Source organism: Hipposideros armiger, unplaced genomic scaffold (genome assembly GCF_001890085.2).
Source record: "Hipposideros armiger isolate ML-2016 unplaced genomic scaffold, ASM189008v1 scaffold_121, whole genome shotgun sequence".
Taxonomy (NCBI): Eukaryota; Metazoa; Chordata; class Mammalia; order Chiroptera; family Hipposideridae; genus Hipposideros; species Hipposideros armiger.
The window spans coordinates 65,954-91,505 of NW_017731471.1; the positions used below are offsets into that span (position 1 = coordinate 65,954).

General features: G+C 38.5%; 1 long non-coding RNA gene across 3 annotated transcripts in view; it reads right to left on the minus strand.

Annotated features, from left to right (window-relative positions):
- The window catches only part of LOC109385675 (uncharacterized), a 149,078-nt gene that overhangs the window by 50,355 nt on the left and 73,171 nt on the right, over positions 1 to 25,552 (minus strand). For all 3 annotated transcript variants that reach the window (XR_002124661.1, XR_002124662.1, XR_002124663.1), the window contains exon 3: positions 18,535 to 18,640. This is a non-coding gene — a long non-coding RNA (uncharacterized LOC109385675). The remainder of the gene's footprint in view (positions 1 to 18,534; positions 18,641 to 25,552) is intronic.

The following is a 25,552-nucleotide window of genomic DNA, read 5'->3' on the forward strand; positions in this document are numbered from 1 at the left end:
GAAGTAGTACAATGTACCTTTTGGGAAAAGTGACTCTTTGCAATAATTTTGGATCATAAGAATGTATTCTTTCCTCCCCTGGTGATTTCCCACCTCAATTTCCCAGCAAAGAGTGTTTCCTAATGCTTAGACTGTTGGCAGTATTTCCATCAAGAAAAGCTGCTTCCCAGTCCTGCCCTTAAGGCTACAGTCTCAAGTGGACAGTAAGGCTGTAAATCCCAATCACTCTACCAGCAAAAGGGACACAGAGGTAAGCTACCTGTCTAATGATTTCTGTTGCATAAGGTTTCTGTTAGAGATGTTATCCTGAGAGATCACATCCACCCCACTTGCCTGTGTCACAAGGGAAAAATGAAGGGGAAATGTGGGCATGGTGAAGGGATAGAAGAGGATACACAGCACATGAATGGAGGTCTGTTTGAAGGATGGAGAGAAAAATGGATGACAACAGACTGTAACACTTCTGTCCTGCCTCAAATAATGTGGTGATAATTTTGCAGACAAGAATTTGACTTATTGAATATATTCCAACAGAGGAGTCACAACAGAACTGACCCATCTATCACAGAATCCTGTATATCTTCCATTCCCCTGCCTTCCAACCAGAGTACTAGAAAATAACATCCCTACAATGCTATTTACAAATGCGAACTTATTGCTAAAAACGTATAAAGGAAGATTTTGTCCTCCCTTGCTCATTCCATAGCCAAGTTCTTCCTCTGATCAAACCCACATTTCTTTTAGATGCCAACAAACCCAATTCCCTTCAGATGGTGTGTCTGCCTGGGCTTGGGTTTGAAGTTCAGGAACACTCAGTCATGCCACAGTAGATCCCCTTGACTCATCCTTATGATGACCCCTGAGATGGGGTGGGCCTCTAGTTAGAACTTGGAAGGGGGTGACTCCAAGAGACTTATCCCTACTGACCCCTTAGGTAATCCACCCATACCCTGGAGCCAAAGCTCCCATTAGTCTGGCCTTATCTGGCATAGCTATCCCTATTATTCTTAGCCAAGATGGAAATTACAACAAAATGTTTCATGGTTTCGAGCACACTGAGCAGTGGGGAAAATTGAAGTCTCATCACAGACAGGTGCAAAGAAACTGAAGGTAGAGGATTCCAGTCACTGCCTTCATGGAACAAACATAGTCAATTTGGGGGTTAGAAGTGAGGAGTGGGGTGTGGCAACTGGGAAAAGAGATCAAAACCTAACTTTTTAAAAACCTTTTTGCTCATTGTTTGCATGTCAAAGAGACAGCACAAGAAACTGCTTTATATCTTGGCGATATATACGTATATCTTGGACCCTACACGTGGTTCCAAAACCAGATAGTACAAAGATAGGATTGGGCAGATATGACTACAACAGCACAGACTTTGCAGACTTAGGCCCAATTGATTGATTCTGAGTTTGGGATGAGTTAGCAAGCTGTCAAAAATGGTAGTTTAAAGTTAGGTTGTATTAACAGGAGCATAATGTTTAGAATTAAGGAGGTGATAGTTCCACTTTATTCTGGGCTGGTAAGGCCACTTGAGATACTGTTTTTACTGCAGGAAACCATAATTTATGACTGATATAGGTAAACTGGATCATGTTATAAAATAGTGGCCAGGGTGAAGATGAGGAGGAAGCTGAAATGTGAGGAAAAATAAAATGAACTAGAGATGTTTATCATGAAAAATAGATTTAGCTATTTTAAGGGCTGTCTTAGAAAGCTGAAATTGGACTTGTACTTTATAATACAAATAAGAGTAGGATTACTAGGTGGAATTTCCAGACAAGTGTAGCTTTTATAATAAATCTGAGTATGTGCCAGGACTCAGAGAGATAAGTTTTAACAGTCAGTTAAATTGACTAGTTATGGTGATTGCTTACCAATAGCAGGTAGAAGCACCAGTGAGCTGGCAGAGGAAATGGTTATCAGAGGACCCAGAATACTAATAGGAAAAGCTGTCAATTTCATTGAGGTGAGGATAAAAGTAAATTTGAAAAAACAAAACGAGTGAGGAAGAAAAACCAAAAAAAAAACCCCAAAAAAACAAAAGCAAAGTAAGATGGAGTCCCAGACTATATGAGTGGAAAACAAAAAAAACAGAAGAAATGCACATAGTAGTTGCAGACAAAGTTCAGTTAGGAGATCCAAGAGAGAAACAGCAGCCATGGCCAGAAACAGTGATGGCAATTGAATTTTACCTATGTCATGGCTCCTTCAAAATTAGAAACTTTTTGAGAGGGTGACTCAGGATGAAAACTGATGATAAAGGTAATTGCCCACAAGTGATTGAATAATCTTTAAAGCTAGAAGACACCTTAGGCAGCATATAGTCCATCCTCTGTTTCAGTTCTACCTTTGAAACTCCATATTCATCAGTGATGAGTGCACTTGTCCATAATACGCTTGTTTCAAATTGACAGCCAAGCAATGCACACAAACTTGACACTTTAGCAACACAAATTGACAGCCAAGCAATGCACACAAACTTGACACTTTAGCAACACCATTTACCCTCAAGACAATTAGGTAGCTTTCCTCACTAGGGCAGAGGTCTTTTACAATATTGTAATGTATTTTATCTAAATACTATTTTCATGCCAACTGCAGGTCAAACCCCAAAAACTTCCTGCACCCTGTCTATTTCTGCAACTTTCCCCACTGTTTACATTCACTGTAGGTAGTCAGGGCAGTGTGGGCTGACCTCCAATTATTCCTAACAGCTCAAGGATTTATATAAATGACCAGATGAAAAGAGTACACCTCAAGAAATTCTACTACCCCAGGACTAACATGTAGTTGCTAAATCAATTTCTGTCATAGCCTTTTGATTAAAGCTATATCGTATTCTCAAGATCTATCCCATCTTCCACTGATCCTCAGCCAAAGTCAGTCCCACATTCTAGTCATCATCAAAAATGTCATTTTTAGAGACCTGACCACCACACTGTATATCTGAAGCAATTGTTGAATAATATTGTATATCAACTATAATATATACATATATCACGGGATGTGGAGTAAAATGTGGGAATGGAGTCAATGGAATTGTAATAGATAAGTATGATATCAGGGGTGGGATGGCAGTGGATGGGGGGAGGGGTTTTTTTACTTTGTGAGGGGTGAAAAGGATAACTATTGCATTGTTTTGTACACCTGAAACTAATAACAAAAAAATTAAAACAAAAAAATGTCATTTTTGCACAAGTAAAAGTAAAAATGAGATGTACACTTAGGACTTTCTGTCTGGACAAAATAATGTAGATTCATATCTCTATCATTTTCCTCCACTAAGTACAATTATAAGCGACAAACAAAGGAGAACTCTGAAAGGTAGAACTGATTAGGGACCACCAGGACTGCAGAAAAAACACAGTGTGGCAGGGTGCCTTACATCATGCTATTCAACAGAAGAAAGTTACTGAGCACTGGCATTTCCTGACCTCCCACTTAACAACAGAAGGTGGTTCAAGTAGACTTATTCTTCCCCCAGATCACTCGAAGTCCTACCTACCACACCAGGCCAGACTAGCACCACAAGCAAGAGGGATTGATCGCCCCACTGACAATAAATGTCCAGGACAAGCATTGTCCTTACCTGTAGGACCTGAAACTCCATCCTCTCCACCACCAAAAGACACTGGGTGAGTGGCTGGCACTGAAAAAAGATCGTACCACAACAACCACCTGGGTATAAAGCACTCTTCATCCCCACAGTTGGAGACCCGTTACCCCACTTAGAAGCACCACATGGCCTTGCTTTGGGATGCCCCTTCTGCCCCTTTAATAAGCACCAGCTGAGACCAGTGGGAGTCCCAGTAGCACAAGATAAACTAAGCAAATGAGAATAGCACTAGACAAGTTCTAAAAATTACACTTTCATTGAAACCACAGCTCACAAATGTAGTCCAGGATCTGCATGCTAAACCTAAATAGGGTGACGACTTGCTAAAATTAAAATTTTAAATAGGACCAAGAATCTTCTAATGTAATAAAAAATAATGTCCAGGAAACAATCAAAAATCACCTGTCATACCAAGAACAATGAAAATCACAACTTGAACAAGGAAAGACTATGACAGCATCAAAATGAATCAGATGTTGAAATTATCTGACAACAATTTTAAAAGAACAAAGATTTTAAATTTAAAAAGGATTAAAAAACCATTACAAATTATTTTGAAACACATGAAGACATAAAACAAATCTCAGCAAAGGAAGAGAAGTTACAATAAATAAACAAATAGAAATTACAGAACTAAAAAATGCAACAGAAAAAATTTTACACTCACTAATGGGCTCAATAGTCAAATACAGATGACAGAAGATAAAATCAATGAATTTGAGAATGTATCAATAGGATTTACCCAACCTGAACAACAGAAGAAATAGACTGACAGTGGGGGGTGGAGCAATTAACAGTCTCAGAAACTTGTGGAACATTAGCAAAAGATCCAATATTCATATCATTGAATCCCAGAAGAAGAGAATAGAGTTGAAAACATTTCAAACTTGTTGAAAGATATAAACACACAGATTCAAAAAGCTAAGTATATCCCAAATAGGAACAATCTAAAGAAATACATGGCAAGACACTTCATAATTAAACTTCTGAAAATTAAAATCAAAGAAAAAAATACTGAAATAAAAAAGTAAAGAAGGAATAAAGCAAGATTTGGGACAATCCTACACTAACACAGTCACCATTTCTGGATTCTGTATCTCAAGGTATGGAAAATATTTGACCCAAAGCAATGTCTACCAATAAATTTATTCCCTATCTCATATTCACTTTTTGCCTCCCGCTGAAGTTGCTATTTCCATAATATACAAAAATTGTGGAACAAATGTGCTCAGACTTCCTGAGACCTGAAGATCTACCTAGGAAACATTCATTCCATCACCTAAGCTAGAGCTCTTCATGTTTGTTCCCAACACAATTCTATCCTATGCTTTATGTACTTGTACATTTTTCAAGTTGTAGAGCTTTTGTCACCCCCATGAAAATCAACTGTCAGTTTTTTCTGCTATTTTCCATCTTGTCAGCATATATTCTACCACTCCTTATTAATTTCACATCAATAACCTTACATTTCATCTCCAAGTACCAGTCCAAATAATTGTTCTCAATTTCTCATATTTGTGGGCTGTTATTATATTCCCCTCTCCCTCATACCTTAACAGGCAGTAAGGCAGTCTACCTATCTCTAGAGCCTTCAAGCTGCCTTCATCCATCAGTAAGTCCTAGACTCTATTTGGCTGATCCCCGTTATCTTTTCATAACTCTTTTGGAATTTCTCCAATTTGTTGACATTTCTTTAAAAGCAGGAGACACTTGGGCCTTCCCTGAACTCCCCAGTGCCAGCACAATACCAGAGTGAATAGAATATTTCTATGACAGTAGTATTGAAGGATTTAGGGAAAATGCCACATTCGATCTCTTAAGTTCCTCTAATCTTTCTGTGCCTCTATTCATTCCTTGGTTTCTCAGGGAAAAGTGATTCCGGATCAAAATTGGAATGTTGGTCCAACTTGCTTTTCATTCCTATTATATCTAATGTATTCTCATGCTGCTACTAGCACTTCTTGATTCAGAGGAAATTGATCTGATGAAGGTATTTATATGTAAGTGATGAATACTTAATTAATATGATATCCTTCATGGGATATTGCACTTTGAAAGAAGCTGGGAAAAGGCAATGCTAAACCCAAAAAGTAGGACCTATCACTAAATTGACAATTCTGAAAAATAATTTGGTCCATCACAACAAACAATGTGATGTAAGTGGAAAAGAGTTAGTTAGAATGGGAGTTTGCCACTGATTTATCCCTTAAGGACTTAGCACTGACAGTGTGAACTTGAACAAATAATTTAATCTTTCTAGATCTTGGAGGACAGTCATTAGTATGAAAGGGTTTGAACAAGCTAATGTTAAGATTTCTTCCATTACTTAAAATCTATGAATTGCCAATGATGAAGACGTTCCCAACAGGCTTCAAATTATACCACCATGAAGGCTATTTCAATTGTTTATAAACAAAGCTGGTCATGAGATGAATTATTTTCTTCCCCAATTATGAGAGTGCAAAGAGTGAGCAATTATTTCTTCCTGGGGCCTTTGGAATAAACTTCACAGAGAAGGTAATGTATGAAAGAAAAGTAGGATTTTTTCAGGTGGCAAATGATAGAGAAGGACATTCCAGGTGGAGAAAAAAGTACATAAAATAATATAAAGTTTGTAAGAATGTGCTCTACTCAAGAAAGAGGGCGTGGTTGGGTGAGGCTAGAGGATCAGGTATATGGGAGTAATGTTGGGAATTGAACCTAAGGTAGATTAGGTGAAGACTATGAAAAGCCTTGAAAGCAATTCTCAGTATTAGGAATTAATCCCATAGGATTTATCCCAAATGGGTAGCCAGTGAGGATTTGTAAACTAGGGAGTGGCAGGATCACATCTTTGTTTTAGGACATAACCTCTGGCTACAGTGTAAAGGTTATATTTAAGGAGAGCATCCTGGAGGCTGAGAGGCTTCTTGTTGCATAAATCTAAACAGAAGGTGATGAGAGATTGAATCTCTCTTTGTAGAAGGGAATGAGAAGAGTAATGGGCAGTACTCTCAGGGGAAAGTACCATCAAGTTAACCATGCTGCTCCTCCAGCACAAGAACTAAGCCTTACACTTATTTTTGTCTCCCACAATGCCCAGTTCTCTGGTAGGTTTACAACAGACATAGGATGCATTAATTTCCAAAATTTGAAGACTCAGGAAGTTTGGCTCTACTAAACCTTCTCAGTTAGCTTGCATTTGAGGTAACGCACAATTGAGTATGGAGAAATGCTCCATCTGAGTCAAGAAGTCTGGTTTCAGTAACTTTAAGCTCCTATTTCCTCAATACAGGATTGATTTGGCAGTGTCTATGGATGAGGCAGGACCAGGCTTTAATAAAAAGCTTGCAAGGCCCTCTTGTGATATTTTTGTGCAACTGTCAATTAGAACCCCTATTTCATGGACTATATTACCTGTTTTTTAATTAAATTTATTGGGGTGACATTTGTTAATAAAATTATATGGGTTTCAAGTATACAATTCAATAATATATCATGTATTTATTGCATTGTGTGTTCACCAACCTAAGTCAAATTTCCTTCCATCACCATATATTTAAACCCTTTTACCCTCTTCTACCATCCCCCTTACCCTGTGTTAACCACTTAACTGTTGTCTGTGACTGTGAGTTTATCTTGTTTGTTTATCTTGTTCCTTTGTTGCTTTCAGTTTTCTATCTCACATGAGGGAGATCATATGGTTCTCAACTTTTTCTGTTTTACTTATTTTGCTTAGCATGATAATCTCTAGATCCATCCATGTTGTCTCAAATGGCAGTATTTCATCTTTTCTTATGACTGAGTAATATTCCATTGTATATATGTACCACATCTTCTTCATCCAGTCATCTATCAAATGACACTTTGGTTGTTTCCATCTCTTAGCCACCATGAATAATGCTGCAATGAACATCGGGATACATGTATCTTTATGAATAAATGTTTTCAAAGTTTTTGGGGTAGATACCCAGAAGAGGGATTGCTGAGACATAGGTATTTCTATTCTTAATACTTTAAGGAACCTCCATACTGTTTTCCATAGTGGCTGTACCAGCTTATATTCCCATCAGCAATGTATAATGGGTTCCTTTTTCTCCACAGCCTCTCCAACACTTATTATTATTTGTTTTGTTGATGATAGCCATTCTAACAGGTGTGAGGAGGCATCTTATTGTGGTTTTGATTTGTATTTTCTCAGTAGCTTGTGAAGTTGAGCATTTTTTTTATACATCTGTTGGTCGTTTGTCTGTCTTCTTCGGAGAAGTGTCTGTTCAGATCCTCTGACCTTTTTTTATTGGATTTTTTGTTGTTGTTGAGTTGTATGAGCTCTTTATATATTTTGGATATTAGCCCTTTATCAGAGGTGTTTTTTGCAACTATCTTCTCCCATTCAGTTGGTTACCTCTTTGTTTTGTTGATGGTTTATTTTGCTGTGTAAAACCTGTTTTACTTTTATCAAAAATTATACCTTAATGTTTATTTTAACTACTCTGCATTCCTGCCTAATATAGGACCTCCTTTATAACATTCTTGACAAGTGTATCTAGCCCAGCATCTCCCTAAAATTCCCCAAGGATGAAATACCCACTATTTCCCAAGGCACCTAAATTCAGAACCTAAGAGCAGAGAAGTTTATATGTTTTATGACCATGTACTAATTTCCCAAAGACAAGGCAACTATTTTGAGCTTGCAGAAGTTTGTTCTTGGCAATTCTCAACCCCCTAGCTTCCACTTTAATAGCACTCTGTTTATATATTAGTAGCAAATAACATACGTACTTAAAACATTCATATATTTGGCAATATTTATTGAACTATTACTATGTGCAGGATACTGCTGTGTCTGGGCATTGGGAGGAAAAGGTGACAGAATTGGTATAAAGAAGGAAATTAAATACAGGCATTACCCTCAATAAGTGTAACATCTAGCAGCACCAGATCACTGGTTCCAAGTACAGCACAAGTGATTGGTACCAAAGATTATTTATAAAGATAGGTATGATCAACGACATGGCTTAATCTTCTGAGAACAAACAAAACCAACTTTTCCAATAGATCTTCTAAATTCATCCATTGGCTCCCCACATGATGAAAAGTGTCGATCTCCTGCTTTTACTTTTCAGTGGCATACCACCACCTACTCTGTGGCTGGCTTGCAGATTGGTATAGTGAAAGATAACCTCCAAATGCCACCCGCAATTGGGCTCATTAATCATGAATACTGTCCAGTAGAGAAACTAGATTTCAAGATGCTTCCTTGGTAGGAGATCCAAGATGGTGTAGTAGATAAATATTGTGCTTGCCTCCTCCCATAAACACATTAATATACAGCTAATTTATAGAACAGTCAATGTGGAGAACCATCTGAAGTCTAGCTGAATAGAAGTTTTATAACAGGATATAAAGAAGAAACCACGTCAAAACTGGTAGGAGGGGCGAAGATGTGGAATGCGCTGGCCCCACACCTGAGTGTGACAGATGAGAATCAGGAGGGCTACTCAGCAGTGGAGGTTCCCCCCAGATGAGCGAGGGACACCAGCCAAAAATACTGGTGCCAGTAAGAGGAGCCCCCATAGCATCTATGAAAAACAGTGGGGATTCCAACCATCTGAGTGGGATGGAAGGCAGTAGGAAACTCAGAAGTCCTCTTAAAGGGCCTGGGCAGATTCACTTCCTCGCAGATACACCCCAGGCTCTGGCAGAGGGACAGTGACTCAGGGGTCATTGGAGACATATGGCGAGAGAATGAGTTCTGTGGCTTCCAGGCAAGGACTGAAGGGACAGTTGCCATTTTCCCTGTGTGAAGTTTTTCTCCCATGCAGCCACCAGGCAGGCACCATGCTTTTTGTGTTGAACCACCTTCCAATGCCCATGGCCAAATCTGAATCTGAATAGGTCTGATGATCTCTGCTTGCTCCACTCTGGTGACTTTCTGAGACCCCACCCTACCCAACTCACCCAATGCTGGAGGCACTTTCTCAGCAAGCATCCACCCCTGCCTGCATTGCACTCTTTCTTGGACAACTTTGAGGGTCTGTGGGCCCCATGCAGGTGGAATCTGGCCTCAGTGGACTCTGAGACTTTCGGTGAGAAGCTCCAGGCTCAGCACTGGCACCAAACCAGAATCTACATTAACCTAGTGAACAATTATCCACCTTGGTGACAACCTGAGACTTTGCCTCACCCAACTTGCCTAGCACATGAAACTTTATGAGCAGCTAAACTTTACAAGGCTGGCATGTGACAGCAGACCTCAGGGTGTCCTGGCTTTTTGTTGTCCTCAGTTCATAGCATGGCCTCTCTCTCCCACATGCATACAGCTTTAGCACAGGCAGCAACCAACTGTAAGTCACTTTGAAACCCCTACCAGGTAGTCCCCACTCTGTCACAGGCAGTGGTTGAGCTGGGCCTGCACCAGAGCCCCTCCAAAGAGGCCAAGAACAAACACACTTGGAGATGGGTTTCAGATCCCAGCTGAGCACCTCACAAATAAACCCACAAGAGGAACACACAAAGGGTGATCTCAACAGGCACCAGAGCTCACTGGAACAAATCCTGCTCAGTGGGATAAACCCACTGCACAGCAGCCTGTAAGGTGTGGACATGGCCAAACAGCACAGTCAGTTGGCCTGAGGGTAAATCCCACCCACTGACATGCCAATAGCAATCAAGGCTCAACTATAACAGGAGGGCACATACAACCCACATAAGGGACACTCCTGGGGCACCCAGTGCAGGTGACCAGGGAAACTGTGCCAGTGGGCCCCACAAGACACCTACTACATAAAGCCACCAAGCCAAGACTGGGAGATGTAGCAAATCTACTTAATACATAGTAACAAACACAAAGAGGCAGCCAAAATGAAGAAACAAAGAAATGCATCCCAAATGAAAGAACCAGAGAAAACTCCAGAAAAAGAACTAAACAAAATGGAGGCAAGCAATCTATCAGATGCAGAGTTCCAAAAACTGGTTATAAGGATGCTCAATGATCTCAGGAAGAGCTTCAACAAAGTGATAGAAAACATAAAAATGGAGATAGAAAACAGAAAAGAACCAATCAGAAGTGAAGAATACAATAACTGAAATGAATAATACATTACAGGGAATCAACAGTAGATTAGATGAAACAGAGGATCAAATCAGTAGTTTAGAAGATAAGGTAGCAGGAAACACCAGATCAAAACAGCAAAAAGAAAAATAATTCAAAAAAGTGAGGACAGTTTAAGGGGCCCCGGGACAACATCAAGTATACCAACATTCATATCATAGGGTTACCAGAAGGAGAAAAGAGAGAACAAGAAATTGAAAACTTACTTGAAGAAATAATGACTGAAAACTTCCCTAACCTGGTGAAGAAAATATTGGGCTGTCAGAAAAGTCATGACGCATGTTTGCAAGATGGCACTAGTTCATTTTTGGAAGTACTAGAGTCATTCGCATCTATGTTATTGCCATGTTATTTGACAGCTGACAGTTCTAGCTTCATTCTAAAAAAATTGAGCAACTTGGTTGAGTTTTGGAGATTTTATAACAAGTTGAAGAAGGAAGACTAAACTGTGCATTTTTGCCATATTTTACATTTTTACTTCCATAAAGAGAACACGTGTCAAGCTTGTGAAAAGTTGCATAAAGTTTACAGTGATAATGCACTATAAGCACATCCATGCCAACGATGGTTCACGAAATTCCGTGCTGGTGATTTTGATCTCAATGATGCTCCTCGGTCAGGGAGGCCCACCAAGGTTGATGATGACAAAATAAAAGTATTGATCAAGGCAAGCCCATGTTACATGACATGAGAGATTGCAGAAACATTGAACTGCCATCATTCAAGCATTCATGACCACCTGAAGAAGCTGGGATACGTAAGCAAGCTCAATATTTGGGTTCCACATGAACTCAAAGAAATTCATTTGACAACGCGTATAAACATCAGTAAACGTGAGGAAAACAAGCCCAGAAAGTATGGAGAGTCCCAAACAAGATAATTGCAAAGAGACCCACACCAAGACACATCATAATGAAAATGCCTAAGGTTAAAGACAAAGAAAGACTCTTAAAAGCAGCAAGAGAAAAGTAGTAAGTTACCTTCAAGGGAGCTCCCATAAGAATGTCAGCTGATTTTTCAACAGAAACTTTGCAGGCCAGAAGAAATTGGCAGGAAATATTCAAAGTGATGGAAAGCAAGGACCTACAGTGAAGACTACTCTACATAGCAAGGCTATCATTTAAAAATCAAAGGACAGGGCCAGCCAAGTGGCGCGTTGGTTAAGAGCTGGCTTGGGACGCCAGCTCTGAGTAGCAGGACCCCAGTTCAGATCCCACATATGATGGCCAGTGATACTGCCCTCTACAGCTAAGATGCTGAACAACAGCTAAACCCGGAGCTGGGTTGCCATGAGTCGCCAGTGATGGCAGAGGCTGCAACCCCTGCTGCAGTGGGTTGCCATGGGCTACTATGTGTAGCCAGCAGCCAGTGTGAGCGGCCCTCAAGCCACTGTGAGTGGCCATCCAGAAGCCGGGGACTGATCTACCTCTCCCAGGAAGAGCACAATGATGGTGCCAACTTGGGCCAGTGAAGCAACGTCGTCCACAACTAGACTGAAGAACAAAAAGACAGCAATTTGTCTGTTCCCCTTCCCCCAATTCCACAGCACTGTTCCCATTCCCCAATTCCCCAATAAAAATCTTAAATAAAAACAATCAAAGGACAGATAAAGAGCTTCCCAGACAAGAATAAGTTAAAGGACTTCATGACCACCAAACCAGTATTACAAAAAATGTTAAAGGGACTTTGTTAAGAAGAAGGAAATAAAGATAAAAAATATGAATAATAAAATGGCAATAGCTACATATCTATCAATAATTACGTTCAGTGTAAATGGATTAAATGCTCCAATCCAAAAACATAGGATGGCTGGTAAGAAAACAAGACCCATGCATATGCTTCCTATAAGACTCACTTCAGACCAAAAGACACACAGACTGAAAGTAAAAGAATGGAAAAGATAGTTCTTGAAAATGGAAAAGAAAATGTAAAAACCTGGTATAGCAATACTTACACCCGAAAAAATGACTGTAAAACAAAGGCTATAACAAGAGACAGAGAAAAACCTAGTATCCCACTTCTGAGTATTTATATGAAGAAACCAAAAACAGTACTTCAAAGGGAAATGTGCATTCATTTGTTCACTGCTGCATTCTTTACATTAGCCAAGATATGGAGACAATATGTATGTTCTTCAATGGATGAATGGATAAAGAGTAGGTGGTACAGATATACAATGGAATATTGCTCGTCCATGGAAGGGAATGGGTTTTTGTCATCTGCAGCAGTATGGATAGACCTCTAGGGTATTATGCAGAGTAGAGTATGTCAGACAGAGTAAGACAGATGCAATGTGATTTCGCTTATATGTGGAATATAAAGAACAAAACAAACAAACAAAACAGAAACAAACTCATTGTTTCAAATTTTCAAATAAGATGGGGGCGGAGGGGATTGGGTGAAAAAGCTGAAGGGAGTAAGAAGTACAAACTGTCTTTCTCAGCCTGACTTATTTCACTAAGCATAATATTCTCTAGGTCCATCCATGTTGTACAAATTGGTAGTTACAAAATAGTCACAGGGATGTAAAGTAAAGCATAGGGAATATAGTCAATAATATTGTAATAACTGTATAATGCCAGATGGGTACTAGACTGGTCAGGATGATCACTTCTTAAATTATATAAATGTCTAACCACTATGTTGTACACCTAAAATTAATATAAAATAATATTGAATGATAACTACAATGGAAAATTTAAAAAGCAAGGAGAGTTGAAGGGGAATAAGAGGTTCAAATTTCCAGGTATAAAACAAATAAGTGATGAAGATGTACAGCATAGGGAATATAGGCAATAATATTGTGATAGTGTGGTACAGTGTCAGATGGCTGCTGGGCTATCACTTCTTTAGGTATATAAATGTTGAATAACTATAATGTGCACCTGAAACTGATATTATATGTTAGCTATATTCTTTAAAAAACCTTTAAAAATAAAATAAGATGCTTCCTTAAGGATTCCAGGATTTGTTGATGATATCCAATCCAAGGAATACCTACAACCATTACTCCCTCCCTGCTGGTAACTCAAAGCTCTTTAGTTTCCCTGGATTTCCAAGAAATGATATTACTATTTGGCAGAAGTGGCAAGAGAGCACTATATCATCATGTTTTCATTTGTGACCTTTCAAAGTCCAATACACTGTACACTGCATTAGCAGAATTATCCCATCTTGGTTTCTAATATCTGAACTGTTAGTCTTCCCAAAATAACTGCTTCTTTTGTTTGGAAATTATTTGCATCTTACAATGCTCTTTCTTGGTTTGAAAAAAAAATGCAAGGTGTGGTGAGGCTTTCTAATTTGATTAGGAAGAGCATCTTAGAGACCTATTTGCAAGAACCATGAATTCCATAAGAATAAAATGTATGAAATATAATTTAAGTTTGTCTTAATAATTCAAGGTTACCATTATAAGCATGAATTGCTGTATTATGCAATGCTACTCCCAGGTATAATTAAGGTATATAGGTGAATTAACCCCTAAGGTAACTAATTCCAAATTACTATTCTTAAATAATTCTCTCTACTTCTATCTCCTCCTCACTATAAGCTATCCCTTCTTGTTGCTGTCAGCATGTTTTTGTTTTTTACTGAATTTTTTTTACTTGTTTCAGGTGTACAAAGCAACATAATAATTAGACTTTTAAACCCCTCATAAAGTGATAACCCACTCCCCAAGCTACTAACCCTCTGACATCTTATATACCTGTTACAGTACCATTGGCTATCTTCCCTATGTTGCACTACACATCCCCTGACTATATATACCTATATATTTAGTTATAGTTGACATTAAATACTATTCTACTTCAGCTTTTCAAATGTATAGCACATTGATCAGGCATCTACACAGCCTATGAAGTGATCCTCCCTGATAATTACAGTGCCCATCTAGCATCTTACATTATCTTTACAAAATTGTTTATTGTATTCCCCATACTATATTAACTACCAATTTGTATTTCTTAATACATTCACCTTTTTCACCCTGCCCCCAACCCCATTCCCATCTATCGCCCTGATAGATGTAGTACTTATCTGGCACCATACCTAGTTATTACAATCTTATTGTCTATATTCCTTATGCTATACCTTACATCCTCATGACTACTGTGTAGCAACCAAATTGTTCTTCTTAATCCCTTCCCTTTTTACCCATCCTTAACTCCCCTCCCATCTTAAAGAAGTCCCTCTAAGATTCCTTGTAATATTGGTTTGATAGTGATGAGCTCCTTCAGCTTTTTCTTGCCTGGGAAGCTCCTTATCTGTCCTTCAATTCTAAATGACAGCCTTGCTGGGTAGAGCAATCTTGGTTGTATGTCATTGCTTTTCATCACTTGGAATATTTCCTGCCATTCCCTTCTTGTCTGCAAAGTTTCTGTTGAGAAATCAGCTGCCAGTCTTATGGGGGCTCCCGTGTAGGTAACTAACTGCTTTTCTCTTGCTGCTTTTAAGATTCTATCTTTGTCTTTAACCTTTCATATTTTAATTATGATGTGTCTTGGTGTTGGCCTCTTTGAGTTTGTCTTGTTTGGGACTGTCTGTGCACCTCATGGGCTTGTATGTCTATTTCCTTCACCAGGTTAGGGAAGTTTCCTGTCATTCTTTCTTCAAATAGGTTTTCAATTTCTTGCTCTCTCTCTTCTCCTTCTGGTACCCCTCTAATGTGATTGTTGGTATGCTTGATATTGTCCCAGAGGCCCCTTAAACTCTCCTCAATCGTTTTGCTGTTCTGACTGGGTATTTTCTTCTATTTTATCTTCTACATCGCTGATTGAATCCTCTGCTTTATCTAATCTACTGTTGATTCCCTGTAATATAGTCTTCACCTCCATTACTGTATCTTTTATTTTGGAAAGGTTCTTTTTCATGGTTTCCATCTCCATTTTCATGCTTCCTATCTCTCTGTTGAAGTTCTCCCTGAGATCATTGAGCATTCTTGTAACCAATGTTTGGAACTCTGCTTCTGATAGATTGCTTATCTCCATTTCACTTAGTTCTTTTTCTGAAGCTATATTCTGTTCTTTTATTTGGGACATGTTTCTTTGTCTTCCGATTTTGGCTGATACCTTGTGTTTGTTTCTATGTATTAGGTAGGGCTGTTATGTCTTCCGGTCTTAGTAGAGTGGCCTTATGTAGTAGGTGTGCTGTGTGGAGTTCAGTGGCACAGTCTTTCTGGTCACCTGAGCCACAGACTCCAGGTGTGTTCTTTGTGTGGGTTGCGTGTGCCCTCCTCTTGTAGCTGAGCCATAGTTCATAATTGCACATCAATAGGAAGGACTGATCCTTTAGCTCACTGGTTGTGAGGACTGGCCGTTACTACCATGGAGTAGTTGTGGTGCAGGGGATGACCCTATGGTGCAGGAGCTGCCTCACCAGGACTCTGGTGTCTTCCCAATCACCCCCTTGTATGTGTTGTACTTGGATGCCACTGTGCGCATCAACCCCAGGACCACCTTGGAGGGGATCCACTGTAGGTAAAGTTCAACCACAGCCCATGTCCCAACCAGGGCCACCTGGCAGGAGTCACAAAGAAATCCACAGATGGCTGCCACCTGTGCTGTGCTTGGAAGTGCCTTGAGAGGTCAAGTCATGACACAAGGGTGGCTGCTACTAGTGCTGCACTTAGGACTGCTCATCAAGAGGTACAGGACATGCTCAAGCCAGATGCTTCTTGTCTGGGTTCTGTGAACTTTTGAGAGACCCTAGGAAATTCTGCAGCTTGAGCCAAAGCAGGCGGTCTGCATGAAATAGCCACTGGAAGTGGACTGGGTCAAGGCCAGATCTCCAATTGTCAGGGCATGGTGAACGAATGGCGAAGACTCAGATATGGTGGCCACCTGTGTCTGCATGCCAGGAACGGGGAGGACTCAGCAAAGAAACAATGATTTCCACCATCTCCCTGTCTAGAAGAAAGCTGTCTCAAGCCAGACAATTCAGTTCCCCACCATATGTCCCTGCTGCCTCTCCAGCACTGGATCTCAGAGCCAGTGATTCAGTTAGTAAAAAAGTCCACTTGCAGTCCCCTTAAGAGGCGTACCTGGGAGTGCAGCCGCCCTCAGTCTCACTCATTCTTAAATGAGTGGTTTTCACAACCAGAAATTATGGGGAATTCTCTCCCTAGCACTGGAACTCTGGGTTGGTGTGGGGCTGGGACCTCTCATTCCTCTGGGAGATTGGGGACTCCCACAGCTGAAATATCCCTCCCAATCTTTAATGGTCACACATGCGTGTGAGACCAGCCCATTTCGCATCTCTACTCCTCCTACCAATTTGGTGGTGGCTTCTTCTGTGCATCCTTATTTGAAGGGCTTCAGTTCAGCTTGATTTTAGGTAATTCTAAATAATGGTTGTTTTGTAGATTAGTTGTACTTTGATGTGGTTGTGAGAGAAGGTAAACACAGCATTTACCTACTGCATCATCTTGGTTGTCTTCAACTTTCAGCATGTTTGACTCTAGATTATGTGGCTGCTTTCTGTTCCATAAAGGGTTAACTAGTTATCTTTTCTTCTCCACAGTGGCTAGCTAGTTATGTTATAAACTAACTGAGCTAAAAATTGATGGATAGTAATATTTAATAGCCCTTATGGGTTAAGTGAACCTAAACTTCTCTCCCAGCAATGTTCTCAGCCTATATAATCTTTGAAAGTATGTTACATGTGCTAACCACCCCTTTTATTTTCCTTGAAATTTTGGTATGCAGGAATATACAGCCCAGTGAGGGATTCTAGAATTTTGTAAACAAATCCAAGTTTACCTACTTCACATTCTTACAGACTTCAGTGAAACCTTTCATTTCTGTCCTTCTGAATAACAAGGTCCCATCTTTTTACTTACATGGTATCTTATATGATTTGGTCTTTTTCTATTTTTTGCAAGAAAGCACAGCTTATTGAAACAAAAGTACACACTTGAGAGGGAAGTGCAGGCAAACTCAGAGGTTGAGTTATGCAGAGGAAGTCCTGACCAGAGGTAATTAACCCTCTTGGGGCAGGAATTGGTGATGTCCATTTTGCTACTGGTACCTGTTTGACCTTCTTCCCTTTCCACACTTTTTTTTTCAGGATCATTACATCATTTCTCACACACAATGATAAGACATTTGGGCAATGCTTCTCTGTATTGGACACTGCAAAGAATATCAGTGTCCTTCACTTGTGTCTTGGTAGTTGCCACTTTGTATCCTTCCTTATCTTTGTATCATCAATAGCAGCCAATATTGAATATTTAATAGGTGAGGGGCCCAGAAAGAAATAAACATCTGTTGACCTGTCGGAAAAGTCATGACACATTTTTGCAATGAAAAACATAGAAAAAACATGTCATGACTTTTCCGACAACCCAATATTTTCCAGGGCACTGCTAATTTTAAATAGTCCACCTAAATTTTCAGATATTGTGTTCCAAATTTTGGTTTGGAAAAGATGGTCACCATTAGTACAAAGCACATATGAAAAATATCACAGTTAATAATTAGATTGGTACAATTCAGTGCGAGAGAGAAAATTAACTTAAATAAGGGCTAGAAGAGTTTAAAGAAAAGTGGGTCCTGAAGCAACCACAGGGGCTACATAGTGGAGCTAGGACTGCATGGGACCTTCGAGAGATGGATTATATCTGCATATAGTGATGATGGAAATGGGGGTAGAGGGTCCTTATCTGAGCAGATTAAAGGGCACAATTATATAATGTCAAATCCTGCTTAGCAGCATCTTCCCATACCAGCAACTTCTTGGCACCTATACTAGATTTTGAGGTCAATTGTCAGAAGGCCCTAGCCAACCAGTCAGAGGTTTCCCTCATGGTCCTACATCCTACCTTGCCAATTCATCCCGTCCTCATCTTGCTGAACTCCAGTTCTGTAGGTCAATCAGAAGATGATCAAATCAGTTTAGTTGTCTAGATGGACAAGAAGTGCTCCAGCCTGAGAGGATAAAGGATTCCAATCAGTGATCTGATATGACTTTGGCACTCAAAGGGTAGACTAATTGAACTTTGTTTTTCTTTATCGCCAAATTGGTTTGGTGTGCTTATGTACATATAACTCATAACAGATAATACTGATATAAACCAACGTGTAGTTCATCTAAAATAGTAAGTTAAAAGAAGATAAATTTGGCTGGAACCAAATATGTAGAATTAAACAATTATACCATGTATAGACCTAGGCCCATTAGTGGGGAAGAAAGCAGGGACAGGAAAGAATATTTCATGTTTAGACAAATTGACATTGGTAAAAGTTAGTAGGATTGTGTGTGTGTGTGTGTGTGTGTGTGTGTGGCCTAGGAAAGCTTGGAGGAGTTAGAGTATCAGAAATTACTTGGTTAGAGTTTAGTGAGCTGGGGGAAAAGGCAAGGAAACTTGGGCTAAATCTTATGAACAGGAATAAGAAACTTTAGATGGGGCCTCAGAATATCTGACAAATAAGATTCTTTTTTATTCTTATCTATTGGTTTGTTTTATTCCTAGTTGCTTTTAAAATTAGCTTTTCCAAAGCCCTGGATAACTAAATAATTTGGTAAATACTATTTTGGCTGGTAAACATTCAGGAACCTGTGAGAGCTATGAAAATACTGCAATACTGTTATTATTAGAATTATTATTAATATCTAGACGTATAAGCAAATAAATAAGTAGAATTGTTAAAGCAAATGTTACAATCCAGGGATGGCATAGGGATGGCCAGTTAGCATCTTGAAGGTTTCCTATATGTTTCAGGCATCTTGCTAGTTGCATATATGTTACAGGCATTATGAATAATTTCTAGGAATGACTTACAAACATTATACACATTGCCTAGGAATTGTTTACAATTCCTGATTTAACATTCTGCCTATAACATAAATACTAGTTAAAATACAAGGAACTTGATCATACACTGGCATCAAAGCAGAAGGCAGTATTTGTGCAGTCCTTTCATGTAACCAGAAGATTGATTTGCATATTAAAAATGTAACATACCATAGGCAATGGCCAAGTAACTGTATTGTAGTTATTAATACCCATATATAGAAGACTATATATGAATTGACTGAAGAACCTAAGTACAAAGAAAAATTTGACACAGTGCTTTTAAAAGTAAGTTAATTGTATAACTATTTACTGAGTTGTACAACTTTGAATCCAAATATATGATAGATACATATAAAAAATTTAACTGGTTATTTAATTCCAGCTTTCCTTTTCTACTTTACTGTTTTTAAACAAATTAACTGCTAACTTAATATTTTTTATTTTAAGAACATAGTATTATAGAATTTATACATCCAAATGCATGCTGTACTTTTCAAAGTAGTCCTCTTGGGAGAAAAAAATATATATAATGCTGTTATTTTTGAGAATATTTTTCAAATGCTGCTTTTGGAACTGCCTTCAGAACCAGTTTATGAACTACACAATTAAAAGTCACATTACTTTCTTATATTTCAATTTCATAGGTAATGCATATGATATACATCAGCTATACAACATATTAGCTATATAATTTATATAAGCCAGGTTAATATAAATCAAACTACAGTCATATTATTATTAAAGTCCTTTCCCAAACCACCCTCTGAGCCTTTCCTCAAGCTACATCCAAGACCATCTCTTCCCTCTTCACCCAATCCTCCCTCCTAGAAGAGACACCCAAATGAAAAATATTGATCATCAATGTTTCAAAAATCTAGACTGAACTTACCCCAATAATGTTTCTTAGTATACTACATTTGGCCAATCAGGCAGTTAGACTGTAAACTTCATGATAGCAGAGACTTTGGTTCACTGCTATATCCCCAGTGCCTTGAGCAGTGTCTGGCATGTTGTAGTTGCTCAATAGATATTTGTTGAATGAATGAATGGATGGACAAATTAATGAAATTCCTTTAAGAGTCTTTATGAATCAATAAACATAGATGGACAAATATGAAATACCAAGGTTATGGCTATATTGAGAGTAATACCATGCTTCCATCTGACAAGGAGCCCAAGAGATTATTGTTTGGCAGTGGTTAACAAAGATCCTGGTGGTGGCTATAGCATGTCTCTGGATTAGGAGCCAGTTAGTTTCGTGTGATTTTAGAGTCTGGTACTGTGCTTTTCATAGACCTGTCTGCTTGTACCATATTCCATTCATAGATTAGGCCTCTAGTATAGGCCAGGTGGCTTGCAAATAAGAGCAGTGGGGTTTTATTTTCAAGGGTAGTTACTAAAACCTGGAAATATAAAGTGGCTTGGCTAGGTCATACAGCAAACTAATGAACAGTGAAGGAGCTTGGGCCTGGGTTAAGAGAAATACAATGCCAGGTCCCTGCACTGTTATGGTAGTTACCCTATTCCAAGCCAGAATTACAGTCCTGCAGTCTTCCTCCTTGATACTACCACCTTCTACATAAACTAGGAAATCATGACCTTAAGGCCCTCTTCAACTTCCCAACTCATTTAGGAAGAGCCCTCATTGCTAGTAGTAGCAGTAGTAGTAGTAGTAGTAGTCGTGGTCATGGTCATGGTCATGGTAGTAGTCATAGTCATAGTAGTAGTAGCAGCAGCAGCAGTAGCTATTGTTGTTGTTATAGTGGTAGCAGTCTTAGTAGTAGTAGAAGCAGTAGAGGTAAAAGTACTTCGAGTAATAATGTTAACAATATTGTCTAGCACTAATTGAGTGCTTAATAAATGATATGCAGTATGCAAACTCTTTATATGCAATATCTTTTAGTCTTCTTCACAAATCTATCAAGTAAGCAATGCTGTTATCCCCATTTCACAGATGAGGAAACTGAGGCTCAGAGAAGTTAAGTCACTCAGCTAGTCAGTAATCTAAGCCCTTGCCTGTCGAACTCTGAAGCCAAGGCACTGAAGCACAACAGAATGTTGCCGCCTCAGCATCATCCTGTTTGCTGACCCTTCCTTCCCCTGGCCCATAATAAAGCTACAAGAAAAATCTGAAGAGCCACCATAGTTAAAACTTTGAAGTGATTTGGTTCTACTTTTAAGCATTCAATAATAATGGCTGCAAAGCAACCCAATCTTAGAGAGTAAACATCTGTTTTAAGATCTCAAGTGGGTACGTTTTTCTGGAATATCCTTTTAGAAATGTTTTTTGAACATTTGTTCAAACAAGTTGAGGTCTGGACACCCTCTGATGCCTTTCTCAATTGATTACGTGCCAAGTATGACATGATCCTTCTGCATGTGGTTTGAGTTAGGTAGAAGTGTTATGCATGCCTGGGACACTGGGCAAGCCCTACAGAATTGTCCCTAGACCCAGACAAGCAGGACCACTTAGGAAATGGGAGCCCTGGGGTGACTGGGCTGGGATCACTGATTGGCTGAGTCACCCCAGAACCTCCATGGAGGAGGTAGCCTTTGCCAGACAGTGAGGACATTTGTGTTCTAACCTTTCCTTTACCTTCTGCCTCAGTATTTTCTGGTTTTTGGAACAGGTTTCAGAAACACCCAATGGATTTCTTATGCCTTGTGGCTTAAGAGCTTCAGGAGCTCTGAGCCTAAAAACTAGCCCAGGGCTTCTATGGCCTTACTTTCCTGCTATAAGCCACCTGAACTCTACCTGCTGTACCATGAAATCATTAGGAATTTGATTAATGTCATTGGCAGGTGTTTCAGTGCACATAACTGGAAGGGACTACAATTCCAGACAGTTTTACAGCTTTGGCAGGATGTAAGTGTACTCTGTGTGTAGATTGAATGTCACCTCTTGGCTTGCATTTGTGGGAGATGGCTGCAGAGCCCATCAGCAAAGCTGCCACGTGGCCAAGTACATGTGAATGATGGAAACATGACTGTAATAAGAGGCCAAGGTTGGTAATGATGGAGGAGACACTAAAATCTAAGGGGAATCCCTGAAACCCCAACATCTGTGAGATGGATCAGATGAAGCTAGAGGGCAAAAAGCAATAGAAAAGTGTTCAGATGATGTAGGCCTATAAGAAAAGAAGCAAAGAAGATCAAACCTTATGTTATGGTCAAGGGGAAAACTATAGATGCCAGGTCTGCTTTAACATCCAAAATTAGGAGGTAAAGCATACAATGGGAGTATTTCGGAGATAGATGCAAATCTAATTATGAGAGCATATTTTCTTAACCCAGTATGAACTCTTGAAATTTCCTCCAACTATTCCAAGAAGTCCTGCAAACTGATGCTATTCTTTCTTCACCTCTCTCAATGCAAACTGCACTGCACCATGAAAAGGAGTATTAATAAGAATATTTAACATTTATATAAAGCGTTACCATTTCAAAGATCATTTGTTTTGAACTAATATTCACAATATTACTAAGTAGGTATTTGTATTAGTCTGCTTGGGCTGCCATAACAAAATACTGCAGACTGGGTGGTTTAAACAACACACATTTATTTTCACACAGTTCTGGAGGATAGAAGTCCAAGAGCAATGTGCCAGGGATGGTTTCTGGTGAAATGTGCTCTCTTCCTGGCTTGTAGATGGCCACCTTGCTATGTCTTCACATGGCCTTTCCTCTATGCTTGTGTGGAAAGAGAGAAAGATCTCCAGTGTCTCTTTTTCTTCTTGTGAGGTCATCAATCCTATCAGAATAGGAGGCATTTATGCCTCACATAACCTTAACTATTTCCCTAAAAACCCTATCTCCAAATATAGCCACAGGAGGGTTTAAGACTTCAACATTTAAATTTTGAGGGGATACAATTCTGTCCATAACAATATTATTAACCATACTTTACTGATGAAGAAACTGAGTCTCAAAGAGCTTTAGTGATTGAAACACACTTATAAATAATGGAAGCCAAAACTATAACTCAGATGTTAACCTCTAGTCCTACGTTCTTTCTACTATATCATGTTGTCTATTGAATGAGTTAGAAAGTATTTCTCCTTTTATTTTCTGGAAGAAATTATAGAGAATTGGTATAAGTCCTTTAAATGTTTGGTAGAATTCACCAGTGAACCCATCTGTGCCTGGTACTTTCTTTACTAGACATAGGCCTATTCATATTATCTGTCTCTCCTTCTGTGAGTTTTGATGGATTGTGTCTTTCAAGGAATTGGTCCATTTCATCTAGGTTATCAAGTTTGTGGTCACAAAATTGTTCAAAATATCCCATTATTATCTTTGTAATATCCATGGTATCAACACTGATGGTTCCTCATTCATTTCAAATATTAGAAATGTGTGTCTTCTCTCTTTTTCTTAGCTAGCTTGGTAGAGGTTTATGAATTTTATTAATCATTTCAAAGAAAAATATTTTAGTTTTGTTGATTTTCTCTATTGATTTTCTCTTTTCAGTTTCATTGATTTCTGCTTTGATTTTTCTTCATTTCTTCTGCTTACTTTGGATTTAATTTACTCTTTTCCTAGTTTCTTGAAGTGGAAGCTTACATTATTGATTTTGTATCTTTCTTGTTTCTAATATATGCACTCAGTGCTATAAATCTCCCTCTAAGCACTGCTTTTGCTGCATCCCACAAATTTTGTTAAGTTATATTTTTAATTTAATCCAAAATATTTTTTAAATTTGAGACTTCTTTGATCTACATGGTATTTAGAAGCACGTTGTTTAATACTGAAGTATTATGGGGTTTTCCAACTATATTTATATTATTGATTTCTAATTTAATTCTATTATGATGTGAGAATGTACTTTGTATGATTTCTCCTCCTCTAAAATTTGTTAAGGTATGTTTTATGGCCCAGAATGTGGTCTATCTTGTTAAATATTCCTAGTGGGCTAGAGCGAGTGTACATTCTGCTGTTGTTGAATAACGTAGTATATAAAATACTTACATATTTGATTAATCCTGTTGATTGATGGTGCTGTTCAGTTCAACTATGTCCTTACTGATTTTCTGCCTTCTGGATCAGTCAAATACTAATAATCATGGTTGAAATCATCAACTATCAATATAATAATGAGGTTATTTATTTATTATTGCAGTTCTACAAGTTTTTCTTCATGTAGTTTGATGCTTTGTTGTTAGGTGCATACACATTAAAGATTTTTGTGTGTTATTGGAGTATTGACCCCTTTGTCATTATATGATGCCCCTGTTTATTCCTGATAATTTTTCTTGTCCTGAAGTCTGCTTTGTCTGAAATTCTTTTAGCTATTCCAGCATTCTTTTGATAAGTGTTAGCATGGTATATCTTTGTTTATTCATTTACTTTTAATCTATCTTTGTCTTTATATTTAAAGTGAGTTTCTTGTAAACAACATATAGTTGAGACTTCTTTTAATAAACTCTGGAAGACTGTATTTTAATTGGAGTATTTAGATCACTTAATTTAAAGTGATTAATGTTATAGTTGGATTAATATCTACAAAATTTCCTTTCTTAGCATATACTTATTTTTTCCTTTTTATTTATTTATATTTAATTTATTTTCAATTACAGTTTACATTGAAGACTACTTTATACTAGTTTCAGGGGTACAGCATAGTGGTTAGACATTTATATAATTTATGATGTGATCCCCCTGATTAATTTAGTAACCACCTAGTACTATACATAGTTTTACAATATTATTCACTCTATTCCTAATGCTATACTTTACACCCCCTTCACAATTTCATAACTACCATTTTGTACTTCTTAATCCCTTCACATTTTTCACCCCTTCCTTCAACCCCCCTCCCATTCAGCAACCATCAGTTTGTTCTCTGTATCTATGAGTCTGTTTCTGTTTTGCTTGGTTATATTGTTCTTTAGATTTGATAATGTAAGTGAGATCACACGGTATTTGTCTTTCTCTGTTTTATTTACTTCACTTAGCATAATACTTTTTAGGCCCATCCAATAGTCTATTGATGGGCACTTAGGTAGCTTCCATATCTTGGCTATTGTAAATAATGCTGCAATGA